The sequence below is a fragment of the Podarcis melisellensis genome (assembly GCF_964234715.1).
Source record: "Podarcis melisellensis genome assembly, chromosome: 16".
In the NCBI taxonomy this organism is placed as follows: Eukaryota; Metazoa; Chordata; class Lepidosauria; order Squamata; family Lacertidae; genus Podarcis; species Podarcis melisellensis.
In genome coordinates this window covers 6,062,852-6,090,849 of record NC_138533.1, presented here as the reverse complement: position 1 = coordinate 6,090,849, position 27,998 = coordinate 6,062,852, and the positions used below count along the sequence as shown (strand labels likewise).

The 27,998-nt window shown below is 47.1% G+C and overlaps 4 long non-coding RNA genes across 4 annotated transcripts in view; 3 read left to right on the top strand and 1 right to left on the bottom strand.

Moving 5' to 3' along the window:
* The first annotated feature begins 5,867 nt into the window (after positions 1-5,867).
* On the top strand, positions 5,868-10,559 carry LOC309358797. Its single transcript, XR_014163610.1, has 3 exons — positions 5,868-6,089; positions 6,955-7,147; positions 10,426-10,559. It is a non-coding gene; the product is annotated as an uncharacterized lncRNA (long non-coding RNA).
* A 1,252-nt stretch (positions 10,560-11,811) lies between these two features.
* The window catches only part of LOC309358801, a 33,467-nt gene continuing 17,280 nt past the window's right edge, over positions 11,812-27,998 (top strand). Inside the window, exon 1 of the long non-coding RNA XR_014163615.1 lies at positions 11,812-11,887. This is a non-coding gene — a long non-coding RNA (uncharacterized lncRNA). The remainder of the gene's footprint in view (positions 11,888-27,998) is intronic.
* Positions 16,566-19,099, top strand: LOC309358761. The gene is made up of 2 exons (XR_014163567.1): positions 16,566-16,859; positions 18,678-19,099. It is a non-coding gene; the product is annotated as an uncharacterized lncRNA (long non-coding RNA).
* Positions 24,196-26,532, bottom strand: LOC309358757. Its single transcript, XR_014163561.1, has 2 exons — positions 25,785-26,532; positions 24,196-24,845 (listed from the first exon to the last, which is right to left on the bottom strand). It is a non-coding gene; the product is annotated as an uncharacterized lncRNA (long non-coding RNA).

Genomic DNA, 27,998 nt, shown 5'->3' with positions numbered 1-27,998 from the left:
TTGAGCCCCCCCATCAAGGATGAGATCGCTAGGGGGGACAGACCCCAGACCCTAGAAGACGTGGTGCAACGGGCTTTAGCTCTTGGAATTCGACATGAGGGGCGTCCGTGGCATGAGGAGGACGGGCCCCAAGCGCGTGCGCAAGCAAGGACTCTCCCTTTTGTGCACAGGGATTTCAGCCGTACGCACCCCTCGCCAATGGGGAAGGACAGAGAGGAGCCAATGGAGATTGGTGGTGCTAGGGCTCAGAAGCCATCCCAGAGCCCTGTCCCTGGTGCAGCCAAAGCGAAGCCTCCTAGAGGAACCAGGAAGTGTTACATCTGTGACAGTGCGCACCATATGGCGAAAGAGTGCCCCCAGAGGCTCCAGAAGCACACTGCAGCGCTGGCAACTGTAACAGCAGAGGTGCAACCAGGGGAGCAGCTTCAGGGAAACGACAGTGCCTGGCTGGAAGCAGAGCTACTGGGGCTCAGCCAGGCGGATCTGTAGACAAGCCCCCAGCATCACTGCAGAGCGTGGACCCTTTGCCTCCCAAACCGGCAGTTCTGCTCACAGCAACACTCCAGTTGCCTGATGGGAGACTCCTCGAGGTTCCAATAACGATCGATTCGGGAAGCAACGCCGACTTCATGGGACTGCAGTTCGTTAAGCAGCACAACATGGCGCTCCTGCCTGCAACGACGCCTCTGAACGTGGTCACGGTGGACGGCAGGAAGTTGCTGGGGGGGCAAGTGGTGCAGCAAACCCCTCCCATGATGATGCAGATTGGCAACCATCGAGAGCTTATTAGTTTCAATGTCACCCACTTATCGGACACACCCATCGTGTTAGGCATGAGTTGGCTGGAGAGGCACAGTCCCGCGGTTGCGTGGTACCAGAGGCAGATCAACTTTTGTTCATCGTATTGTGCTCAGCATTGCTTTCAGACCGATCAGGGAGGAGAAGCTGAGCAGCCATTGCATCTGGGTATGGTGCAAACAGTGCCTCACAAGTACCAGGAATTCTTGGAGGTTTTCTGTGAGAAGGAAGCTGACAAGTTGCCGCCTCATAGACCTTACGACTGCGCGATTGATTTAGTGCCAGGGGCGCAATTGCCTGCTGCCAAGCTGTACTCCATGTCGGAGGACGAAATGCAAGAGCTTCGGGAGTTCATAGACCATAACCTCCAGCGCGGTTTCATCCAGGAATCTAAAGCAGCGGGAGGCAGCCCTGTTTTCTTTGTGAAGAAGAAGGACACGCCCCAAAAAAGGCTTATAGTGGATTACAGGTTCATCAACAGCTTGACTAAGCCCAAAGCTTTCCCCATGCCCAAGATTGACGACCTTTTAGCGACCGTCAGGAGGGGCAAGATTTTCACCAAGCTGGACCTACGTGGAGCTTACAATCTCATCCGCATCCGGAAAGGAGATGAGTGGAAGACCGCCATGTTCACCCCTCTGGGCACATACGAATACAGAGTCATGCCTTTCGGCCTCCAAAATGGCAGCCACGTTTTTCAAGCATTTATGCACCACGTGCTAGCAGGTCTCCTCTACAAAAAGTGTGTCTGCTTTCTCGACGATATCCTGATTTTCTCGGAATCGCCGGAGGATCACGATAAGGACGTGAGGGAGGTCCTGCAGAGGCTGAAGGAACACAGGCTGTACGCCAAGTTGGAAAAGTGCCAGTTTGATGTCAGAGAGGTTGATTTCCTTGGCTACAAGTTGTCCAACGAGGGACTGGCCATGGACAGGGCTAAGGTTCAAGCGCTGTTGGACTGGAAAAGCCCTCGAAATCGGAAAGAGGTCCAGAGGTTCATCGGCTTTGCCAATTTTTACCGCAAGTTTATTAAAGGTTTTGCGAACGCGACGGCGGCGATCACTGACACCCTCAGTTCCAAGAAGAAGAAGTTCGTCTGGACCGAACAAGCGGAGCGGTCTTTCCGGACGCTTAAGGGTCTTTTCGCCTCCGAAGAGCAGCTGCTCCACGTGAATCCCGGCAGACCCATGCGGGTAGAGACCGATGCGTCAGACAGAGCGGTTGGGGCCGTTCTTTTGCAAGAGGATTCACAAGGCAACTGGAGACCGGGTGCGTTCTACTCCCGGAAGCTCAGCAAGACGGAGCGCAATTATACCATATGGGACAGGGAGTTGTTGGCCATTCATGCAGCTTTCAAAGCGTGGCGACACTTCTTAATAGGAGCCAAGCACACGGTGCAGGTCCGCACGGATCACAAGAACTTAGAGTATTGGCGGACGGCTAAGTTGCAGACCCAGCGACACATGCGCTGGGCGGAGTTCTTTGCGGACTTCGACTTCAAAATAGAATACATCCCAGGAGACTCCAATGTTATTGCAGACGCGCTGTCCCGAAAGCCGCAATACTTGGAGGAAGCAGCTCCAATCGCAGCAAAGCACATTTTCGCACCGCAGGCGTGGACGTGCGCTACCATCGCAGTCGACCTGGACGCGGTGCGACGCGCGTTGCAAAGGGATCAGTTTGCACAGTCTAAGATGGAGGAGCTACGCGGAGGGTCGCGACACAACGATGAGTTTCAATTACAAGATGGACTTTTGACTCGTAAGGGTGCCCTTTACGTGCCCACCGACGATCTTCGAGCCAAGGTTCTGCAACAGTTGCATGACGCCCCTAGTGCAGGCCATTTCGGCAAAGAGAAGACGATGGAGTTGGTGGCTAGAGACTTTTGGTGGCCCCAGATGAGAGGAGAGGTGGCGGACTACGTCGCCAGGTGTGATATCTGCCAGAGGTCCAAACCAGTGCACCAGAAGCAGGCGGGATTGCTAGAACCGCTGGAGACACCGCAGCAACCATGGGAGAGGGTAGCGTTGGACTTTGTTACAGACCTGCCCAGCTCCAGAGGTAAGACGGCGGTGTTAGTGGTGGTGGACTTGTTCACCAAGATGGCGCACTTCATCCCTTGTGCCAAGGTGGCGACGGCAGAACAGACCGCAAAGCTCTTCATCGATCACGTCTTCAGAGTGCATGGACTTCCGCAGTCCGTCTTGTCCGACAGGGGGCGCCAGTTTGTTTCCACTTTCTGGCGAAAGCTTCTGGGCATCTTGCACGTCAAAATCAACCTGACATCGGCGAGACATCCACAAACCAACGGTCAAGCGGAGAGGGTCAACGCGATCATGCAGCAGTACCTGCGGTGCTACGCCAACCAGCGACCTGCGGCGTGGGTGGACTATCTGCCGATGGCTGAATTCGCCTACAACAACACGAAACACGCTTCCACCGGGGTGACGCCTTTCTTCGCGAACAATGGCCGTCATCCCAGAACCTTCCCGAGATTTGCGGCACCAGGAGGGGGGGGGCCTCAAGATGCCGACCAGTTTGCAGCGGAGTTGCAAGAGGTGCACGAGGAGCTGCGGAGACATTTGGAGCTGGCAAAACAGGCGTATAAGGTGCAGGCCGATAAGCACAGGAGGGCGGGAGAGGACATCCAGGTTGGGGACTGGGTGTGGTTAGCAGCCCACGCGATGCCGGCCAGGTCATTGGCCAAGAAGAAGTTAGGACACAGGCAGCTAGGGCCATATCAAGTTGAGGCTAAGATCAATCCGGTGGCTTTTCGTCTAGCCCTTCCGGAAGGTTCCAGGGTGCACCCGGTCTTTCATAGGTCGGTGCTCACTCCCTACAAAACCCCACACAGGTTTCAAGAGTCAGGAGCACCCCCAGAGCCACGTAGGAGGGCGCCTGAGAGGGGGGAATCGCCAAGACCAGAACCTCTTAACGAGGTCACAGAGATACTGGACTCGAGATGGGGGGAGGAGGGAGTTGAATATTTTCTCGCCAGGGAGGGCACACCAGCCGCTGCTAATAGTTGGGTGCCAGGCTACGAGTTAGACGAACCCCTTTTGAAAGAAGAGTTCCATGCACTTTTCCCACATAGACCCATGCCAGCTGAGTACTTTGATGACTGGCTTTTCACACCCACATTGTCAGATAGCACGTTCAGGGGTTTCTCTTCCCCCGAGGAAAGAACACCAGAATCAAGCCCGCCCAGGGGATCGTGCTCGGGGGTGGACACGGAAACCCCTTATTGGTGGGAGGAGCAGCCAGAGGAGGAATGGCGTAAGAGGTGGCTGATAGGTCCTTGGCGGGCAGCACCGGAGGAAGTAGCGATGGAAGCAGAGACTGAGAAGCATTTGGGGGAAGAACCCGACTTCGAATACACTTACACAGAACTGCCAGCAGAGAACATTGACGTAGACGACCTGTATCCTGAGCCTACCCCCGAAGAGCCGCAGTTTCCACAACCGGTCCCCGGCGAGCGGGAGGGGGGAAGGGGGGGCTTCGAGGGGGGGATGGATGTCAGGGTTTCTGGGAGAGAGGAGGAGATGACAGAGGAGACGGAGAGCGAGTGGGAGGAGGGGCAGAAGGATGAGGAAGAAGATGACGGAATTCTGAGGGAATCCACGAGTCTGAGCAGCGAGTCAGAGGATTCTCAAAAGGGGGTTACCTTAATCAAGCAAAGGGGAGGAGAAGGGAGAAGCGGAGAGGAGCCCAGTGGAAGACAGAGGAAGCAAGAGACGTCTCAGCCGGAACGGAGAAGAGGGGGTGGAGTCGTCAGCCTCTCGGAGGGAGCAGGATTAGGAGAGAACAGAGAGAGGGGGTTGGAGCAGGGTGTTCAGCCGGAAAGGGTGGAGAGCAGAGCAGGGGGTGGTGTAGCGGTCGAAAGAAAGGTCAGCAGCAACGTACGCGCGCCAAGTTCAAACGTAGAGGCGCGCGGAAGTGGAGAGAGCTCAGGGGAGGAGCCCGGCCCTAAAGCCAGAAAGAGGGGGGAAGAGGCGGCAGAGGATTCAGCCTCAGGCGAGTCACGGAGAGAGGGAACCCAGGGGGGCAGGAAGACCCTGCGGAAAAGAAAGGAGAGGAAGAGGTGGTCTAGAGCCAGGCTATTAAGTTGGTGCGGAAGAGGGGAGGAGTCAGAGGGGACTTCAGCGGTCTAACGTGGCAGACGTACGGCCACAATGCTGAACTGTATGAGAAGCAGAAATCTTCAATAAACTTTTCCTGTAAATAAGCTGCAACGGAGTGAGGTCTCTTGTGAGCTGGGACCAGACCTGGGTGGCCGTGACAATTATTATTATTTATTAAATACAAATGGGTATTCACCTGGCATTGAATTGATGACAGGCGTAGCACCAGGTGGGTCTCCCTGGGGAGAGCATTCTGCAGTTAGGGTGCTTCTGCAAAGATGGCCCATTCTCCCATTGGCAACTCCTGGACCTTCCCTGGAGGTTAAGCATAAAGAGAAGGGTCTGTGATTATGATCTCAGGATCTGGACAGGCTCATAAAAGGAAAGCAGGCTGGGAGGGAGGAGCAAATAGACAGACTTAGAGTCGGCTTCTTCATTCTAATGGAATTTTCTCATTAGCAATGAAGCTGATACGATCATACAGCAATGTGTTTGGATCTTCCCCAATTATATTGCCATATCAAATAGTCCTTCTCGTTGTGGAATGCCCTCTCCAGTAAGCTGCTCTAAACTGCATGATTATTACCTTTCAGGAAGAATTTTAAAATATTCCTGTTTAAGCGGGCATTTTGTGGGCTGTTCCTGGCAAACCTCAAGATTGCTGGATGGGAGCATGTTTCTAATTGCAATTGCACTTAAAATTATTTTAGCCGCAACTGCTTTTAGATGTTTGCAATTGTTTTGAGGGTGGTTCATTCTGCTTTAGAATGATTCTCCTTTGTTTTGTTTTATCTCTTTGCTGCTCTGGGCCCCTTGTTTCCATGCCCTATTGACGGAAAGCTCTGCAGTGCAAGGCTACCATTTCCAGAAAATTCATTTAGAGTGCTATTAAAAGTGTCAAAGGCGGGGACCGCCCTTTAATTAGTTTTGGACTAACATGCAGAGGACAAATGACATACAAGATGAGATAAACATCAGAAGAGGTGACTCAGAAGATAATTGCTGTGAGTGATGAAAGCATTAAGTGGAAGCATTTCTTTGTAAAGATGCTGGCCGTGACTACATATCAGAAGCAGAACAGGGCTTGGCAGGTGGTATATAAACCTACCCCACCACTGTGCTCTCCATTCAGTTGATACCAGCCACAGAGGTGCCTTCTCAGTGTTTACAGTAAGCCTCTTTTCCCAATTTCATTTTTCTTTTCTTTCTTTAACCATTCACCCAGATACCTTTCTTGCAATGGACAGAGGCGAAGCAACCTGCTCCGATACCTGGAGCGGCACTTGTCCTGGGGGGTGGGGCATGGTGTGTGTCCCGAAGGGCGTGGTGCACCACCAGTGGGGAGCATGGTCGCATGCTGGGGGCCTGGCACATGTCCCAGGGGCTTGGCACACATCCGGGGGGTGCGCTGCATGCCCCAGGGGTACCACCAATTGGGGGTTGGCATTTTGTCACACCCCCCCTTTGGAATGACACCCAGGGCAGACCGCCCCCCCACCTCGGAATGCCCCTGCAAATGAATTTGACTCCAGTTCCTTGTTCTCCCCCCAATAGGGAATTCAGCTGGGTATCATGCGGTAGAGTTCAGCAGGCCACTTGGCCTTTAATAGTTTTTCTATTTTGCAGGCAAAATAGGAGATTATAAATGCTTGTGTGTGTGTGTGTGTGTGTTTAAAAATGCCATATGCTTATTTGATTGCAAACAGCTTTCAGAGACTACCTGGTCTGGAAGTTTCTAATGCAAGGAAACAAATGAATAGATTTACCTTGCCTCGTTAAACCCAATCACAGATGCAGTGAACACAAATTGTTGCACCACAGGGGAAACAGGCCAGCTCAACTTTCAGAGATGGGGAGAACATTCCAATTAAGTGTGGAGAAACAGTCTCTCTCCCCCCACAGCCTAATTTGTTAGATTGCGTTAGAAGCTGCTAAAAATCCCAGCGTATTGAATCTGAGTGCAGGTGTTCTTTATTAGGCTCTCAAGGCCAGCTCTAAGGAAAATTCGTTAATTAAGAACTTGTGGTGCAAACAGGTTTTCGCTGCTTTATGATAGAAGGACTGAATGCCCATTTTCTCAAAGGCTTAACCACCTGTATTTCCTGATTGGCTGCCTCTGGTTATGAGACTTGGGCCAGTAGCCCCTTAAATGTTCATCGTGAAGGTGCAGTTCCGTGCCATGATACCAGATTGAAGTTCACCTTCCTGCTCAACTTCCAGTATTTTGTGTAAGTGTTGTTAGTCTTTAGCCAGATAAGACAGTTTTGTTGTTTTCTTTGCTTCTGAGTTGTGTTGTCCTTTGAAATTCTCTTTCTCTAATGACCCTTGCTTTTTAAAATAAAGTGTGTGTGTGTGTGTGTAAGTGTAATGGCTTTTCATTTGAGCTCCTGGACCTGTTAACCTTGGTTGTACCCTGAAGATGGGTCAGTCATCACATGAAGACTCTAGGACAGCGGTTCTCAACCTGTGGGTCCCCAGATGTTGGACTACAACTCCCATCATCACTAGCAAGGCCAGAGCTCAGGGATGATGGGAGTTGTAGTCCAACAACATCTGGGGACCCACAGGTTGAGAACTGCTGCTCTAGGAAATGTTAAAGTATTTAAGTGGTTGGATTTCAAGGAGAATAACCCTGCAATTTAGCATTTCACAGTGCATTGTTTGTTGTTGCTCTGTTTAATGCCAAGGTTGCTTCCAAGAATATTAGAAAACATATAAACCAATCCATTACATTCAGAATAATTAAAAATCCATCCATATGCATGGGTGCCATGTAAAGTGAGGGGGCAGCATTATATAGTATGGAGGAGAGGGAGCCATTAACCATGCAAGAAGGATGTGCTATCTAGCCACACATCTCATCATGCATCTCCAAAGTATGTCCACCACAGCCCTGCGGCTTTAGTAAAGGTAAAGGGACCCCTGGCCATTAGGTCCAGTCATGACCAACTCTGGGGTTGCGGCGCTCATCTCACTTTATTGGCCGAGGGAGCTGGCGTACAGCTTCTAGGTCATGTAGCCAGCATGACTAAGCTGCTTCTGGCGAGCCAGAGCAGCGCACGGAAACAATGTTTACCTTCCCGCCAGAGCAGTACCTATTTATCTACTTGCACTTTGACATGCTTTCGAACTGCCAGGGTGGCAGGAGCTTTAGAATATTGCATATTGCCACTTGCCTATGGTGAGAAGGAATATACTGTAAAATAATGTAGTCAGGGTGACTGTTTGTACCTCCAGTATACTCAAGAAGAATAGATGGACTCGACCCCTACAATGTATTGCATTTGTGAATGCCAGCAGTGCTAAATTTCCCAGCTTGCAACTCCTGTTCCCCTGACGTTTACTTATGCTGTTTCCTGGAAGTTTGCCAGCGATCTTCTCTAATCGACACTTCATTCTCAGATGCTAGAAAAATAATACTGGTGAGATGATTGATTTATTACCTAGTAAAAACTAGAAAGTCCTAGGGTGGGTTACTGCTATATAAAATACAGCATTAAAACAGCTTAAAACAATTCATAAACACAATTGGAGTGGGCCTCTCTCTTAATTTATTATTGTGATTGTGATTATTATTAGTAGTACAGTGGTACCTCGGGTTAAGAACTTAATTCGTTCTGGGGGTCCATTCTTAACCTAAAACTGTTCTGAACCTGAGGTACCACTTTAGCTAATGGGGCCTTCTGCTGCTGCCGTGCCACCGGAGCCCAATTTCTCTTCTCATCCTGAAGCAAAGTTCTTAACCCGAGGTACTATTTCTGGGTTAGTGGAGTCTGTAACCTGAAGCGTCTGTGATCTGAAGCCTCTGTAACCCGAGGTATCATTTATATCCCACCTTTTCTGCAAGGAGCTCAAGGTGACATACATAGTCTTCCCCATCCGCATTTAAGTGGGCCTCGTTTTTATTTGATATAATCTCTTGGGGTGCAGAATCATACCTTTCACATAGAGTCCTATTTCCCTTCTGGGCCAAGCATGAACCCAGGTATGGTAAAATCAGCACCACTGCAAACTGGGCCAGAGATCTGATAACCAAGTGTTGCAGGCTCCAGCCTGTATAGCAAGTTGCCTATAACCTTTGGTTGCTTGTAATAACTTTGCGCTGCTTGCAATTGCCCTGAGGCATCGACAGCATTTGCATGTCACTCTCAGCACTGCTTTCATTGCCTATATGCAGTCTGCCATTCACTGATCAGGAAAGAACAATGCCGAAGAGTGGGTTTCCTCTTCGGCATCCCCTATGCTTCAGTGGCAGTGAAACTTTTTCAAGCCATAGAAATACATGGTGAATACAGGGCAAATATATATTTTCTACTGCCCCAGAGGGCGGAGACTAGGTCTGATTGGCACAATGGACAGGAGGGTAGATTCCATTTGAACATTAAGGAAAACCTATTGGCAGACACAGCAGTTTGGCAATGCAAGCAATGGCCTATAGAGGACTCTCCCTTGCTGGATATCTTTAAGCAGGATTAGTCATCCATTAAGAATGGATTATTATTGATGCTGCCAACATTTCTATACTGCCCTTTGTCTGAGGATCACAGGGTGGCTTACAATATAAACACACAAAAATTAACAAACAATAACAAACTGTGCAGTACACAGTGAAACTATGGAATTTATTCCCACAAAAGATAGTAATGGCCGCCAACTTGGCTTTAAAGCAGATTGGATAAACACATGGCATATAAGGCTATAAGTGCCTACTAGACACAATGGCTATGTTCTAGTTCCACTGTCAGAAGCCAGGAGCTTCTGAATGTGAAGCCAGTAATTGGGAATCACATGTGGGGAGAGGACTGTTGCGTTCAGATTGTGCTTGCAGAGTTCGCATAGTTCTTGCACAGTTCCTCTGTGAGAACACGATGCTGGATGAGGTGTGTCGGTTTTCATTTCTTAGTGCAGAAAGTATTGATCTGATGTGTAGAGATCTTTCCTATTCCAATTAATTCAAAAGGGTTCTGGAAGCTTCTCTGTGTGATAGAAACAAGGAGAAGGTTCATGATGTTTGGGTTATTCCTTCAGAGAAGCTGAGTACAGCTTGCTTAAACTGGTTCTCTTTCTATTATCTCTTCTTCAGGGTCATGCTGACTATAAAAGTAAGGCCAGAAGGAGCCTGGATTTCATACTCTTTCTATGTCTTTTCCTTCAGGCATGGTGTTCTGTACATAGTAAGCTTAGTGGTTTAGACTTGTTATAAGTGTTTGTAAGTTAAAGTCTGCTGCAATTGGATTTCTTATGGATAGTGCCAATGCTGAATGTATTGGATTTATGACCATCACGCACATTTGCCTTCAGCTCTGCTGAATGAAATATTAATTGCCTCTGGTCTATTTTGGGGGAATCTTGCAACGTGTTTAAGTTGTTACCTTGCTGACTCCACATTGGAATCTACCCTGGATCAATATTGAGTAGACTTCCATGACATGTTGGACTATGTTGAGCCTTTAGCCTGATCCAGAAGGTCTCTTCTTATTCCCTACTGTTGCATTCTTCTTCGCAGACTGGTCCTGCAGTGCTGCATCCTCCTCCATGGCAGCTCTTGGCACAAGCCAATCCCCCGCCATTTTGACATTCTCCAGCAGGACGGCCCCAATAATCCCGACAGCCTCCCGAAGGCCTGCGGACACAGCACGACCTTCTCTGTGGCTGTACCAGTGCAGAGACGTCGGCTGCCATAGCAGCGGTAATTGTGGCCTCCTCTGATGGGCAGATCTTTGTCACAACAAGTCATGCAACAAGTGCTATTGCCATAGCAAAATGGCGTGCGGCAGGTATCCAGCCAAGAACCTGCAGGGTCGTACCATACTGAATTCAAGTTGAAGTATGACTCTCTCCCAGAAGAGCAGGTCATTATGTATCCAGATGAGCAGCGAGGGGCTGGAAGAATAGAAAACAAATTGGCAAGTGGTCCAAAAGATAGCCCAGCATAGCTTTGCTTCCACAAACCACAGAAGTAATTAAATGATAGATCACTGTATATCTAAGAGCCCTGGTGGATCAGGCCAGAGTCCTACTTAGTCTAGCATCCTGTTCACAGAGTGGCCAACATATTTATTGCATGGTCAATGCCTCCCTCCGCTTCACACTTTACAATGCCTCTGCCCCACAAGGAACTGGTGGACTTGTGGCTGACTTAGGGATGGGAAAGAAATTGATTTCAGTTTGTCTTTAAAGGCAAAGCTGCCAAATCTGCATTTTCTGAAACAATATGCAAACCAAATGACAACGACCCTTTGAAATTTGCACATCCCTGAATTTTGCAGTGCAGTTCGTAAAAATGCATAGACTACAGTGTACATAAAAATGCATGTATTGGAGAAAATAACATACCAAAACACTTTTTATTAGGGTGAATTTGCTAACCTCCATGTTCCTTTTCTTTTTTTAAAAAAAATCCTCCTGAAAATTCATCAGCATTCTAGTACGAATTTCTGCTAAAGTACACATTTTTAATGCATTTTCCCCTAATAGGTACATTTTTGCAAAGCAATTTTCCCCATATAAAGTTTTTTAAAAAAACTAATCTATAAATGTGTAGAACATAGGATCCAACTTCTGGGGGCTGAGGGGTTTTTTGGCCCCCCATGAAATATTTGAAGGGGCCAGGGGGGCCCAAAGTTGATGGGCATTGCCATTCAAATGACATGCTTGCCCCACATCATGTGATTGATTATGCTAGGTGGAGCATCCCTGCCCCCCAAAAAAAAATTTGATTCAAGTTGGCACCTCTGGTATAGAAACACTTCCCCCCAGCATATGCCCCCTTTTTGGTGCACATTACAGTAGTACCTCGGGTTAAGTACTTAATTCGTTCCGGAGGTCCGTCCTGAACCTGAAACTGTTCTTAACCTGAAGCACCACTTTACCTAATGGGGCCTGTTCTCAATTTCTGTTCTCATCCTGAAGCAAAGTTCTTAACCTGAGGTACTATTTCTGGTTTAGTGGAGTCTGTAACCTGAAGCGTATGTAAACCAAGGTACCACTGTACTTGAATAGAGAATGGCATTACAAAATTCAGAAAAGTGCAAATTTCAAAGTATGGCAGTGCTTCAGTTCATGTATCAATTCTGAAAATGCAAATTTGGTAAGTTGACTTTTCAATGCAAGCTGAAGCAAATTTCTCCATCATCCCTTGTCCCAACAGCCACTAGCCAAAATGGCATCTAAACTCCTTTCAAACAAATCTGGCTGGGTGCTCAATAGACACAGCAAACCTTGAAGATAGGTTGAACTAGTAAGTGCAAAAAAATAAACTCAATACCATATATTTCTACACCATATATCTATATACACACATACTAGGAGCTGCTATCCTTGCTCTCTTCACTTGCCAACCCTTCCTACCTGCCAACATTTCTGCCAATGTCCCTTCCCCGACACCAGCCCTCCTCCCATTACACCTTGTCCCACCCCTTCCACCCACAGTTCCCCCAAGCCTCTGCCCCTCCTCTCCCAGCTCACCTCAACTCCCAGCCCCTTTTCAAGGAGGGAGGAGACGCTTCCCAGAGTGGCTTGCTAAACCTCTGTGTGAATTGTCTCCCTCCCTCCATTTAACCTCGCCGCAGCAACACTTGATTGAGGAGGAGTGCTTCACAGAATGGCATGCTAAGCTGTTCTGTGATGTGCTCTCCCCTCTCCATTAAGAAAGACACACATAAACTCTTGCTATTTGTCATGCTGGAGTAGGCAAGGCTACCTATTGGTGGTGGCACAACCTGCCAAGTTTGGTGAAAGAGAGAGAGAAAGAGAGAGAGATGATTGATAAAAAAAATCTTCTAGCCCATGACCAGAGAGGTCAACAAATGCCAACAATAATATCAACAAACTATAATATATAGTGTTAATTTTTTTAAAAAATACAATGACTCAATAAATCATATTCCTCAATAAACAGGTAATCTGAAAGCACTTCTAGTTTTATGGGAAAGGGAGAAAAAGCTTCCTTATGCCTGAATCATGAAGTCCAAGGTATCCTCATCTCCCATGGATTGTTACAACTGCACATGACTCACAGCTGCTAGAATAATTACCAGCAACACTTTGATGTGCGGAAAATTAATTGCAATGCTACTTTCAAGAAGTGTCTTAAAATGATTTCCATTCACCAGCATTCTGAGCATACCTGAAAGTTAACCCTACCTTCTCCCTTCTGGAAGAGCTTTTTCTGACACTCAGAAGCCATTGTCTTATTTCTCTGGCAAAACAATCCACTTGGATTTCTGGACAACCATTGGATTATAACCACTCTGTTGTGATCCTCTCCAAGCAGTTTAAACCTCACTGGAAGACATGTTTGCATGTTATGAGATGAAATTTAGAGTCAGGACTTGGAGAATTTGGGAGAGAAGATCCTACATAGATGCTCGGTCTTGTTATGGAGCTCCTTTATAAGGACCCCCCAGACAATATTTTGAAAAGCCACAAGCTTCCCTTCTCTGTCTTACATCCTGCCACATGTCCAGGAAGCCCAGAATCTGCAAACTGCAGAGATTCTCAACATCTTTCCTCATTTCTCCAGACAGCCACTGCTATCCCTCACCATTGGCCATGCCAATAAAGTTTACTTCAGTTGTTCCCATAGGAAACTCAGCTTTGTTAGCATACCAAAAACTTTCTGGAGAGCCATGGGTTCCCCAACTCTGCAAGTGCATTAAACGTGTTCCCTGATTGATTGGGACATGCTTATAGGACAGGGGTGGGGAATTTATGGAACATCCAAATGCCATCATCCCTGACCACTGGGCATGCTGACTGGGGCTAAGGGAAGTTGGGGTCCAAAAAGACTCCCCATCCTTGGACTAAAGCTTTCTTGGTGTGGTCTGACTTACCCTGTGGATAGTCAAGGCTCTGTGAGGCGATGCAAGGGTGAACGTATGAGGGACCCATGGCCTTTTTATAAAGCTCAGGAGATCCTCTATAATGAGAGACTCTGCTGTATATGGGCCTTTCATTCCTCATGTCAGCCCTGGTAATTTGGTGTTCCCTTGATACAACATTCAACACATTGACTCACACTTTTTCAATCCGCTTCCATTCCTACATAATGACACCCTGAGCACCATAAAAAAACAGTTTTACAACTGAACTAACCTACATTGCCTTTTTATGTGTGTTTTATTCCACGGTGATATTGGTAGCAATCATGTTTGTTTAGCACTGGAGGTGATCAAATTTGAGGCACATTGGTTTTGGAACCACCTCTCGTGACTGGGTGATGATGTGGTGACCATGTTTAGAATCCAACCATTCCTGGCTTGTGCCTTTGTGGTAAACCGGCTGTTCTGTCGTGTTTCTTTTCTCACACCATTTATCTCATTATGTAAGATTAGAAAATAGAACAGGTGTGTGTGTGTGTTTACCATGTGTGTGTAATTACTTAAGAAGTTCAGGTGCTTTTCTCTAAATTTTTAGAAGACATGTGGACTCATCCAAACATGATCCAGAAGTGAGTTGGTAGTAGAATGATGTGATAAATTCCTGAATTCCAATATAATGCTTGCTGGGCTTGTGAACAGGACAATGACTTCATTCTTATTAATAACAAACACAGGAAGTTGCCTTATTCCAAGTCAGACCACTGATCCTTCTGGTTCAGTCTTGTCAACACTAAATTGAAATGACTCTCCAGGATTTTAGACAGAGGTCTTTCCTGCCTGACCTGGAGATGCCAGAAATTGAAGCAGGGACCTTTTGTGATTTGTACCCATGAACGATTTTCTTCTTCAAATAACGTATTTCTTTTTTCAAAATAGTTTTTATTAAACATACATGCATTGTTTCTATTTTCAGGTTGTAGAGTTTTTTTCTTCAGTTCACTAACATTCTATGTGAGACACTGATGTTGTATACTGTACAGTGGTACCTCGGGTTAAGTACTTAATTTGTTCCAGAGGTCCATACTTAATCTGAAACTGTTCTTAACCTGAAGCACCACTTTAGCTAATGGGGCCTCCTGCTGCTGCAATTTCTGTTCTCATCCTGAAGCAAAGTTCTTAACCTGAAGCACTATTTCTGGGTTAGCGGAGTAAGTAACCTAAAGCGTATGTAACCTGAAGCGTATGTAACCCAAGGTACCACTGTATAAGGTGGGGAGAGATGGGGCAGAAGGAGGTAGTATTAAAACTTACCTATAGTTAGTACCCAACACCATGTAAATTGGTGGTGATACACCCAGGAAGCTTACCAAAATGCTGGGGAGGCTGCACCTCTATAGGCACATACCTCCACATGTGATGAGATTGCTCTCAAATCCAGAGCCGTCTTTCCCATTGGTGTTAGTGGTTCATTGCACCAGGGTGCCAGCCCCTCAGGGGCGCCCTAGCAAGTGGGGGAGCTGCGTGTCTTTGCCAGCAGCCTCCTCTTTCCCTGCACGCCCGCCAGCTGCACCCCATCAACTATATGGCTGGCAGGCATGCAGCTTCCTTCCCAAGCCTCCACATGAGGAGAGCGATCCCTGCAGAGGCCTCCCAAGCATCTGTGTCTGCTAAAGACGGCCCTGCTCCCGGTCGTTGTCCTCCTCCTGTTTCCTGGTGAAAGGTGGTGTGCAGCCTTCCTGGGCTGCCTTCTCGGGCACCCCAACACTGGAGAGCATGTCCGCCAGCACATTTTCCTGCTTGATTGCCACCACCACGCCAGGGATTGGGACAGTGGGGGAGGCAGAGGACATTTTCCACAGCCCCCTCCATTGTTTTGGAGTTGCCGGGGTGGGCGCCAGAGGGATCTTTGAACCACGGCACTAGATTTGCTTAAAATGGCCCTGCCCAAATCCAACCCTTCTGGGCAGCACTCCTGAAATGATGCATTATCTGAGACAAATAGGGCTTTCAGCATAGGAACACAAGCAGGGTTCTGCTGGATCAGACCAATGGTGGCCTATCTAGGCTAGGATTCTGTTCTTACAGTGGTCAACCAGTGTCCCAGTGGGAAGACTGCAAGCAGAATGTAAGACAGCAACTCTTCCCACTTGTGAATCCCAAGAAGTGATGTTCGCATCCCTGTTGAATTAGGCTATAGGACTGTGCAGTTCACTACCTTGTTCTCACAGCAGCAAGCCAGGTGCTCTTGTGGAAGTCCACAAGCAGGAACAATAGCAGGTCAATAGCAACTCTCCCAAATTGTGATTTCCAGCAACTGGCATTCTGCCTCCAGCTGTAGATGCTGCAGGATGGAGTGTTAAGTACTACAGCCATGTTAGGATATAGTTCCGTTCCACCTTAAAAGGAACAGGCATGGCTGTTGCGTGTCACATGCCTGTTTACTTCCAGCACAGTCTGCTGGGAACTTCCGTTTGTATATTGCTTTTGCTTTACTGCAGTTTTGCTGGACACAAAGGGAAGCAGACATGTTTTCCCTTTGTTCCTGAACTATGCTGAATAAATGCCTGTAAATAATGCTTACACATGTCTCTGTCTGCCACTTCCGTTGTGATAATTTATTCACTCTGATGATAAGAGTGTGCACAGCATCTGAACATTTCTGAGGCTCGTGTAGCTGATTGATGCTGTATCGGAGATAGCCCAGCTGCCGGCCGGTGTCCTGCCAAGTGCCCCCGTCTCCCTGGCAGTGTCCCAACAAGCCATGCCTTCTTCCAGGATATTCTATTCCATATCTTCTCGCAAACGAACAAAACCATTAGCATTCTGTAGCACAAAGTATGAATATTCTCAGTGCTAGGTAGCACAAACAATCTCTTTGTTCATAACAAGGTCTAAATTGCCATTCCATTTAAAATAATGAGCCCAAGATCAGATGTTGGATGAAGGCACGAAAAGACTGTTGTGGTTCGGGTTAAGGCGCATGATGTCTTTCCCAATTTGGGGCTATGCCTCACGTCCTGGGGGAGGGACATGGCACCGTATAAAATGATGTCTGTCCTATGGTCCAAATAATTCACTCAGAGCACTTTGGCCTTCTGCTGCACAGCTGCTATCAAGGGTGAGCATGAATGGATTTTGTTATATTTGAAGATATGGGGTGGGGGAGGCTCAAAGCTGCTGTTGCGGGATGAGAGGCTTGGAGAAGCTGTGAGGAAATGGGATTTGGGTGAGGTGTAAATGGAGCAGTAGATAGTGCTGGCAAGCAAAGATGTAAGCCCCTACCGTGTGTGTGTGCATGCGCTTGCATGCGTTTGCATCCAACCCAATGTACATTGGATTGGATCCAAAGGTTCTCTGTTTCTGGTAGGAGTCTTCTTTTGATGCAGAGATAGGGAACCTGATGTACCTTGCAGATGCAGCTGGGCTACATCTCTGACCATTCACTAGGGCAAGGAACCTTTGTCATTCCAGATGTAGTTGGACTCCAGCTCTCATCAGCCCTAGCCAGCATGGCCAATGATGAAGGATGACAGGAACTGTAATCCAGTAATGTCTGGAGGGCCACTGGTTCCCCATCCCTGCCTGATAAGTGATGGTGAGAGTTGGGAAATTGGAGTTCAGCAACATCTGGAAGGACATAGATTTCCCCAATGTGTGTTCCAGGGCTTTTTTAAAGGCAAAACTCGCCAGAACTCAATTCTAGCACCTCTTAGGTGGTCACCATTGTCAATATAAGAGAACAAGGGAGGCTTTCATGGTGAGCTCCGGTACCTCTCTTTCTAGAAAATAGCACTGACTGTGTTCTAGTGGAATAGCACCTTCTGTTGGGGGAAAAAGGGAAGCGCTGAATTCCATCTGTCAGTCATGAATGCAAATTTGTGTTTGGGCTTATATCCAGACAGTAGTTTGGATTTGGAATCCCGCTTTATCACTACCCTAAGGAGTCTCAAAGCAGCTAACATTCTCCTTTCCCTTCCTCCCCCACAAGAAACACTCTGTGGGGTGAGTGGAGCTGAGAGACTTCAAAGAAGTGTGACTGGCCCAAGGTCACCCAGCAGCTGCATGTGGAGGAGCGGGGAATCAAACCCAGTTCACCAGATTATGAGTCTACCGCTCTTAACCACTACACCACACTGGTTCTCTGAAAAGTGAAAAGTCTGAAAAGCCAAGGGGCTTGGTTTGGTTTTGAGAGACCACCATGCTAAATGCTCAAAGTAATAGGTGTAAGATTTCAACTGGGAACACTAGGTTCATTTCTGAACTTGCTTCGGTGTGTTACTGTATCAGGAAACAATGGCTGTTGTTGTTTCAAAATGACATTTCTGTAAAAGAATGAGTGGCTTTTAAACTCCCGAGAAGCTCTGTAAGATGGCTTGAGTGGCTGGGAGACTCTGGCTTGCCTATTCATACTACCTGCATCTAGCTCAGAAGTACCTACTGTGGTGCACTCCAGATGTCATTGGACTATAGCTCACACCATTCTTGATCTTTGGCCATTCTGGCTGGGGCTGATGGGAGTTGATAGTCTGTAACAACTTCTGAAGGGCACTATGTTGGCTATGTCGGATATGGTCATTAGTAGGAGGTGGCTGAGGAGGTGAGGCACCTCCATTCCTCACCTCTGAAGTAGCAAGACAGGGCAGAGGAGGAGGAAGCTGCAATTAGCCTTCCACATCTCAAGCCTGTAGGTGGAAAAGACTGACCTCCAGTGGAGATGTGTGAGGCTGTGGGTGGCAAACCCACCTGGAATAGCTCAAGCATTCAGATAGGCATCTACATTACTCATGAGTTGGAAGGTCCCTCAAAAGTGGCCAGCCAGCCTCTGTTTGCCAGTTTTGAAATTTATGACAACTTCTGCAGAGACAGGAAAGAGTCATGTGGGAGATATTGAGTGTCATAACTGCTCCTTTCTCAAATGCTTTTAATCCCTTTTCAGCATCACCGCAGCTGCAGGAAAGATGGGCTGTTGTGGAAGTGGTATGAGGAAGCATGACGAAAGAACATGGCATGAAACTCGTAGACATGCAGCGTGTGTGCCAAAGCAGCCCAGAGACCATCATAGGGGTGGTGGCTGCTGCTGCTGCTGCAAACCACGTCGTGGCCACCATGAGTTGGAGCATTCTGGACCTTCTCCAGCAAGGCAGAATTACCCTGTTCAACCTTACCCTTCAGCACCCATGCATTATAAACACCATGACATGTATTCCCCAGAACCGGTTCATACCAAAGGCTGAATAAACTACCATTTGAAGCACTGCAGCACCCCAACACCATAAGTTCAAAGACTTCAATTCAAAACTCCAGGTTTTAACAACTTCTGTTAAAACGAAAAATAACAAAAACCATGTGATTCACAAATTTTAAATTTCTCATTTGTCATCAAGTCTGAAGTTGACTTCTGGATTTTGCAGCCATTGAAATACCACAAGCGGCTCCTTTGGGAAGAAGGGCAGAACATAAATCTAATAAATACAACAATTAGATCAACAGGAATGCCAGAAATAATACCAATAATTATAGTAAAAATATGGATGTGAATGTTAATAATGCTATCATTGAAATGATAGCTGAATGGATAATGAGCTGATTTAGCTGATGTGGTTTGGTTTGTGGTGAAATGCTCTCTCTCTGTGTCTCTCTGTGTTTAACTGGTATGGCCAATGCACTGTGCAAATCCAGCTAATTAGGCATCACTGAAGGAAGCCACCTTCTACTGAATCAGCTCATTGGTCTGCCTGGCTCAGTATTGTATTACACTGACTCTAGCTCCGATTACCCTCTCAGAGTGGTTGAACAATCAATCTTCTCAGGGAACTCTAGGAATCCCACCTCTGTGAAAGATGGGGAAATCTGCAGTCCTCCACATGTTGTCAGACTCCAACTCCCATCAGCCTCCAGTAGTAGTAGCCACTCTGGGCAGCTTCCAACGAATTATTAAAACACAATAGTCCTTCAGATATTAAAAGCTTCCCTAAATAGAGCTGCCTTCAGATGTCTTTTAAAAGTCTGGTAGTTGTTTTTTCCTTTGACATCTGGTGGGAGGGCGTTCCACAGGGTGGGCGCCACTACCAAGAAGGCCCTATGCCTGGTTCCCTGCAACCACACTTCTTGTAGTGAGGGAACCGCCAGAAGGCCCTCTGTGCTGGACCCTCAGTGTCTGGGCAGAATGATGGGGGTGGAGACACTCCTTCAGGTATACTGGACTGAGGCCATTTAGGGCTTTAAAGGTCAGCACCAACACTTTGAATTGTGCTTGGAAACGTCCTGGGAGCCAATGTAGGTCTTTCAAGACTGGTGTTATGTGGTCTCAGTGGCCACTCCCAATCACCAGTCTAACTGCCACATTCTGGATTAGTTGTAGTTTCCGGGTCACCTTCAAAGGTAGCCCCACATAGAGTGCATTGCAGTAGTCCAAGCGGGAGATAACAAGAGTATGTACCACTCTGGCAAGACAGTCTGCGGGCAGGTAGGGTCTTGGCTTGCGTACCAGATGGAGCTGGTAGACAGCTGCCCTGGACACAGAATTGACCTGCACCTCCATGGACAGCTGTGAGTCCAGAAAGACTCGCAGGCTGCGCACCTGGTCCTTCAGGGGAACAGTTACCCCATTCAGGACCAGGGAGTCCTCCACACCTGCCCACCTTCTGTCCCCCCAAAACAGTACTTCTGACTTGTCAGGATTCAACCTCCAGGTCCAATGGTCAAGGATAATGGGAACTAGAGCCTAGAAGCATTTGGGAGGACCATATATTGCCCATCCCTGGTGTACATCTGAGACAGGGATGGCAGTGGCGTAGCATGGGGGTGCAGGGGGGTCCGGCCACACCGGGCGCAACATCTGGGGGTTAGGGTTAGGGGGCGCAAATCCACGGGTTAGGGGGCGCAAATTACTTACCTTGCCCCGGGTGCTGACAACCCACGCTACGCCACTGAGGGATGGGAAGCCTGTGGTACTCTAATGGTTGTTTGACTGCAACTCCTGGTAGCCCTAGCAGCAACATGGGGTGAGGGTAACTCTGCAGCTCATAGGTTATATCTGGCCATTTAATGGTTCACAATGCCTCGCCCCTCTGTCACCAATACCGCCCAATAGACCTCTCATAAAGATTATAACTCCCACGGATCCACCAATCTGAATCCCTTTCAGAGATCCTCATGAAGAGGGGTCTATGGTTAAAGAACTCTGGAAATTCAGCTCTGTTGAGAAGGATGGGAAAGTCTCTTGACAACTCTCAGCACCCTTAACAGTTCCCAGGATTCTTGGGGGAAGCCGTGTCTGTTTGAAGTGCTATGCTACTGTTTTAAATGTATGGTGCAGATGTGGCCAGAATTTCTAAACATCTTTGATTTGTTATCCTGTGCCCAACTAATAATACAAATCTAATTTGGATAATGTGTAGGGATAGGATTTCCAGCAACACTGATCAGGAGAATGCAGAAGAATGGATGAAGTGAGTATATCTGAATAGTGGGGCAAAACACCATTTGGTAAATGAGGAAGAGGAAGAGGAGGAGGAGGAGGTGTTTGGATTTGATATCCCACTTTATCACTACCAGAAGGAGTCTCAAAGTAGCTAACATTCTCCTTTCCCTTCTTCCACCACAACAAACACTCTGTGAGGTGAGTGGGGCTGAGAGACTTCAGAGAAGTGTGACTAGCCCAAGGTCACCCAGCAGCTGCATGTGGAGGAGCGGGGAAGCGAACCCGGTTCACCAGATTACGAGTCCACCGCTCTTAACCACTACACCACACTGGCTCTCTGCTGTCTGCAATCACATTGGTTATACCTCCTTTGCCCAGTGGTTAGGGGTGGGAGAAAAATCTAACCCAGTTTGCATTTAAAGTCGAATCTATCAAATTCACACCTTCCAAAACAATATTAGAACCAAAACACACCCACCCTTCAAAATGCACATGTATCTGAATTTTGTGGTGCACTTCTCCCCCCCCAAAAAACCCCCACAGTATTTACAAAAAATGCATATATCAAGGGAAAGCATGCATTAAAATGAATGTATCGGTGAAAATAAGATACAAAAAGCATTGCATTAGAGGAAATGGCTTTTTAAAATATGCACATCTGTCAAAATACAGGAAAAAAATGAGGCTACAACCTACCTTCTGACCAAGACGATGCCTATCCAATGCCTAAACTGCTGACGTTGCAACAATTGCTATGAGGATGGAGGAAACCAGAGGAATGGAGCCAATTTGCCAACTGGGAAAATGCCAACCTGGCCCTGAATACGCTGGTCGGCTATGCCATAACAAGGTCAAGGAGAACGACATGCAGCAGCAATATATAACATGTGGGAGGGGGAGATCCAATGAAAAGTGGCTGCAGAGCAAAGCAGAGGCCTATGTTATATACAGGAGGGGTGGGCCAAGCCAGCCCCCAGTGGCCCATGCCCACTCGTGATTCGCTGATTAGGTGAGCAGGCAGGACAAGAAGCTTCCTTTGCTGTCTCGGAAACAGGCCCTGGGACTTCCCACATCGGATCCCGGGTGAGTGGACCAGTCCAAACTGCATACAGAATGTGCTTATTATGAGGAATTTACATTAATATGCTGAATATGCTGGTGAATTTCCACGAGATGTTTTTAACATAAAAGCAGCAAGTTACGGCAGAAATGTGGGGAGCTGAAATTAAGGTTGCAAAAATGTGGGGGGGGGGGGTGAGAGAAGTGAAATTGACAGATTTTTCCATCCCTACTAAAGGTAGACACTTTCACAAATGTTTCAATTGGCCTTTTTGGTCTTTGATGGGGAACTTGCAGCCCTTAAGATGTTGCTAGATTCCAACATCCTCCAATCCCAGACAACTCAGGGATGTAGGAAGCTGCCTTATTCTGAGTCAGGTCCTTGATGCATCTAGCTCAGTATTGTCCACACTGTTCTCCAGGGTTTTAGGCAGTGGACCGTTCCCAGTCCCACATGGAGATGTCAGGGATTGAATCTGGGACTTACTGCATGCAAAGCCAGTGCTCTGCCACTGAGCTATGGCTCTTCCCAGGTGGCTACACCATCCTAAATTCTCTACCCTTCCAAGCAAGCCTTAGGGTGGCCAAACATGTGCTGAGAGGAGGCAGCCTCCGGGCCCAGTCATGCCTTTCTTTCTCCCCTCTCAGCTCTCCCAACCTAGCCCCAGTGATCAGGAATGATGGGATTTTCAGTCTAGCAACATGGGAAGGATTAGAGCATCCCCACCCTTCCTGTAGGCCTTCCCTGATTCTTGGTGGAGAATTCTTTTTAATTTTATTTGTGACCAATGGGTTCAAGGAACACCCTCAGCCAATTAGATCACCCCTTTGATTGTTGTAATTGCTTGAGGAAATTAAGAGCCCATTAGCCAGCTGGCCTGAGGGACACGAACATCATTTGGACAACTAGAAATTCTAGCTCTTCTCCCACAGAAAATGCAAGCCATCACAGAAGCACTATTCAGATAGAATCCTTATTCTTTCCTAGACACAAATGTGAAGCTGAATCCATTTATTTATTTTACATATTTGTTGCATTTACACCCTATGTTCCCCCCCTGCCTCCAAATTGCTCAAGATAATGTGCATAGTTCTCCCATTCCTTGTGTAATCCCCACCATAACCATGAGAGGTAGATCAAGTTGAGAAGTAGTGACTGGCCCAATATCATGCCCGGACAACTGGGGATTTGAACCCTGGTCTTTCTCAGGTCCTAGTCTGACACTCTAACCACTATACCATACTGGCTGTTGAGACTTTTTATGCCACAGATACTCTGGTTTATTTCTGACCTGCTTTTGTTGCACTGTAGACCTTCCAGGCAGCAATAATGAGGTACAGCATTGGGGAAGCATCACAGAAGAAACTAAAGCTGAATAAATCCATGATTGATGCTCTGCTGTGAGTTCAGTTCCAGGCCCAATTCAAGGCCTTCTAGGTGTCATTGGGTGTCTCAGCACCCATTGTTATTTTTTTAAAAAACGATTATCATTGGTAAATCACAATGCATTTAGAATACAGTGGTACCTCGGGTTACATACGCTTCAGGTTACATACGCTTCAGGTTACAGACTCCGCTAACCCAGAAATATTACCTCGGGTTAAGAACTTTGCTTCAGGATGAGAACAGAAATCATGCTCTGGCGGTGCGGCAGCAGCAGCAGGCCCCATTAGCTAAAGTGGTGGTTCAGGTTAAGAACAGTTTCAGGTTAAGTACGGACCTCCAAAACGAATTAAGTACTTAACCTGAGGTACCACTGTATCCACAAGATTAGAGACTGTGTGTATGCTGTTATGTCAAGAGCATGTTGTAGAATACACTGTAATAAAACACTAGTTTGTAGGGGCCTTTTATCTCCAGAATTATCTCCACCCAGACCCATTCCCCCAAGTAGCAGAAATTCATCTGGAAGGAAAGTGAGACCATTTCAAGCAAAGTAATTTGCAACAAAACACCAAAACAAACAGGAACTTGTGCAAATTGCATGTAAGCTTTATTGTACTCTAGGTACCTCACCCAAGAAGGAAGCTATAGAGGAGAGGAATATGAAAGCAATTTAGCTCACCTATCAAGGGAAAATATCAAGAAGACTATTCAGCAGCGAAGCTTCTGTTTCTTAATAACAGCTGTGCTAAATATTGTACTGATTCCAGCAAAGAGAAGAAGAGATGTTTAGGAAAGGAGGGTGAGAGAGCTGATAGCCTTTGCCAGTTGCAGGCAGGAGATACTCCAGGAAGTCTTCAGCTGATGATACTCCAAATCCATCTGATAAGCGAGCAACTTGGAGGCTGGGTTTTATATCCACAGATGTTCCATTAACAAATCTTGGCTGAACCCAAGCTCTGCTGAAGGGGAATGGCACTGCCCTTGGATTTCACGGGTGCATAGGCAGATTGCAGAGACTGGCAGCAGGCCTTCGCAGGGGCACAGGCGGATTGCAGAGACTGGCAACAAGATTGCATGGAAGGATAGTAGCTTTGGACAGGGATACACTGGGGCGCATAGCATGGCTGGGGTGCCATGGGCATTGGGCAATAAATGATGGTTGCCCCACTTCCACTGCCACCGCAGCAGCCACCACAACAGCCACAACAGCTCATCTTGGTTGAGCGAATGAAAAGCTGGAAGATAAATCAAATCACCTTAGTTAGGTATGGTTACCATAAGAAACAAAAAAGAGACACTTGCTGGTTCAAAATGGGTATTCTTCTGGTCCAGGGATGGTGAACTATTTTTTTTCATTTCAAGGGCCACATTCCCTTCTGAGAAACCTTATGGGGGCCATATGGCAGTAGGCGAAAGGGAAAAGTGGATGGAGCAACACATGTGAATTTTAGCTTTGTACAGCAGGTTAATTTCTACTCACACACTCCAACTTTGTCCTCCATCCAAGCAAACAAGGGGCATGATCAGAGTTCAAGGACACATTCCAGCCAGGTAAAAACACTCAAGAAGGATTCAAAATAGGACTGGTGAGGAGTGTGGTGGGAAGATGGGGTGTGGCTGGGAAAAGTCTCCGGGACCAAATGGGGAGATTGGGATCAAGTGGGTTTGGAGGAGAAGGAAGAGGGTGGAATCCACACACCCCTCTCCCCCCAACACATACACACTTTGGTCTCCTAGGAACATATGAAGTTACCACATTTTGAGTCGGACCATTGATCCATCTAGCTCAGTACTGTCTACGTTACTGGCTGGTAGTGTCTCTCTGGGGTTTCTGGCAGAAGGGAATCCCCAATACTTTCTGGAGATGTTGTGAATTGAACCTGGATCCTTCTGCATGCAAAGCTGGTGCTTTTCCAGTGAGCTATGGCTCTTCAACCAGAGAGAGGGAGGTTTGCAAGGTTTAATCTCTCACCTCCCTAACCCCACCCTCCTTCATTAGAACACAGGAAGAGTCCTGCTAGATCAGACCAAAGCTCCATCTAGACTTATCATAAAGGTTCCCCATGGCAGTCAGAGCCTGCAAGGAGGGTACGAGGGTAATAGCCTTCCATGCAATCAGTAAATAACCAATGAGAAGTCCACCCAAAGTTGAACATCAATGGAATAATTCCTACCTTAGTTAGCAGAAGCAGCCGGTAACGATGAACCCAAGTGGATTGGATGAAGTTCTGCGGGATGGCGGACCTTATTTATACATCTCAAGTCGCCCTTCCTCTAGGAAGTGACACATCATCAAAAAGTTGAAAATTCTTCTTCAACCTCCAAGGCATCATTATTTTTTCCTGATTATATTTCCTGGCTCAATTCAACTCCCATTAAAAATTATGCTCCTTTAATGGTGCAGATGATGAGACTGGTCATCAGTTAACATTATAATTTTCAAACTAGCCCAGCTAGGATTCTACTAGCCCAAAAATGGAAAGATGCCAAGATGCCAATGAAAGAAGAATGGCAAGTTTAAACTTATGGAATACGCAGAAATGGCGAAACTTACCGGATGACTCAGAGACAATGACAATAGAGACTTTTAAAAAGATTGGGAACCGTTCATGCTGTATTTACAGAAACATTGTAAAGAAATGGACTCACTAGCAGGGTTTGAGTAAACACATACAACTAAGAAAGCAAATGTAAAGGTTAAGAAACAATAATTTGGAAATGAATCAAGTGTAAGATGTAATTTGTAAGAAAACATGGTATAAAATGATAAGAATATAAGAGCATTTAGTTAAAAGATTACAAAATTAAGGAAAAACAAATTAAGCAGAAGTAAAGGTAAAGGTACCCCTGCCCGTACGGGCCAGTCTTGACAGACTCTGGGGTTGTGCGCCCATCTCACTTAAGAGGCCAGGGGCCAGCGCTGTCCGGAGACACTTCCGGGTCACATGGCCAGCGTGACATCGCTGCTCTGGCGAGCCAGAGCTGCACACGGAAACGCCGTCTACCTTCCCGCTGGTAAGCGGTCCCTATTTATCTACTTGCACCCGGAGGTGCTTTCAAACTGCTAGGTTGGCAGGCGCTGGGACCGAGCAGCGGGAGCGCACCCCGCAGCAGGGATTCGAACCGCCGACCTTTCGATCGGCAAGTCCTAGGCGCTGAGGCTTTAACCCACAGCGCCACCTGTGTCCCTTAAGCAGAAGTAGCAAGTATTTAAAGAACCAGAAGGGGAAGCTGAGGGAAGTCACGGGGTGGGGGGTGGGGATTTGGATTTTTTTATATTGTAAGATGAATGTGTTGAATATTAAATTGTAAAAACCAATAAAAAATCTTTAAAAAATAATAATTTTCAAACTAGCCCAAAATTCTATTACAGAATATTGGAGTGAATGTCTGCTGATGGCTTTGCTCATCAGGATCGCCATAGCTGAATACTGCGAAGCTTATGGGTGCCAGCAATATATTTGACAAAGCATAACCTCAAAATCTAGGACAGAATCCATCAAATAGACTCACTCTTAAATCTGCCATTTGACTGGATAGCGGGCTTTTTTCCCTATGGCCAGTTGTTTCCCCTATTTATGTGACAGCTTTCTAAGGCTTGAAAAAGGTTCACCACCACAGAATTATAGGGTTGTGTAAGAATGCAGATGGGGGAATCTGCTTGTATTCTTCTGATTGTGTTGCCTCCTCTGCATATGCTCATTCAGGAAGAACAACAAAGCACCCTTATTTTCTGATCAGTGAATGACAGACTTTGTTGTTGTTGGCATCTGTCTGTCTTGAGAGACAATAGAGTGCACCTCTGGGGGTGAAGTTACTCTGCTGTGCTAGCAGCACCAAAGTGACCTCCCTGGGGTGCAAGCCTGGGCAGTGTGTATTGAGGTCTTGGGATGCCTGGATGACAAGACTCCTCTGTCTGCCTCACTGATGTGGTCCAAAGGAAAGCAGAGCAATATGTTTGGCACCAGCTTGGCTGCAGGAGCTGCTGTAAGGAAGCATACAAGGCACCATCCAACCATCTTAGGGGCTCCACTCTGGATTTGTGTAGGGTTTACTCCTTAGTCTTTTCTTCTCCCATAAGATATCCCACAAGGAAGCAGAGGTTTAAGATCAAAGTTTTCCTTCAACTACCTTCCCAGGTTGAGCCCCATCTGCTCCTCACTTCCCTCAAAAGCATGGGCAGAAACTGCCTTCTTGACCATTGGACCCACTATTGGTCTAATCTGTTCAATCCACTGGAGCCTGTCTTTGCATGCAGGAGAAGTTCCTAACTGGCCAGCAAGGGAAGATTCAAGTCTCCCCTCCCTGTGCATTGTGGTCTCGAGGGAAATGGTTAAAATTATATCCTAACTTTCCAATGAATGCTGCAAATGATTCAATTAGCATAA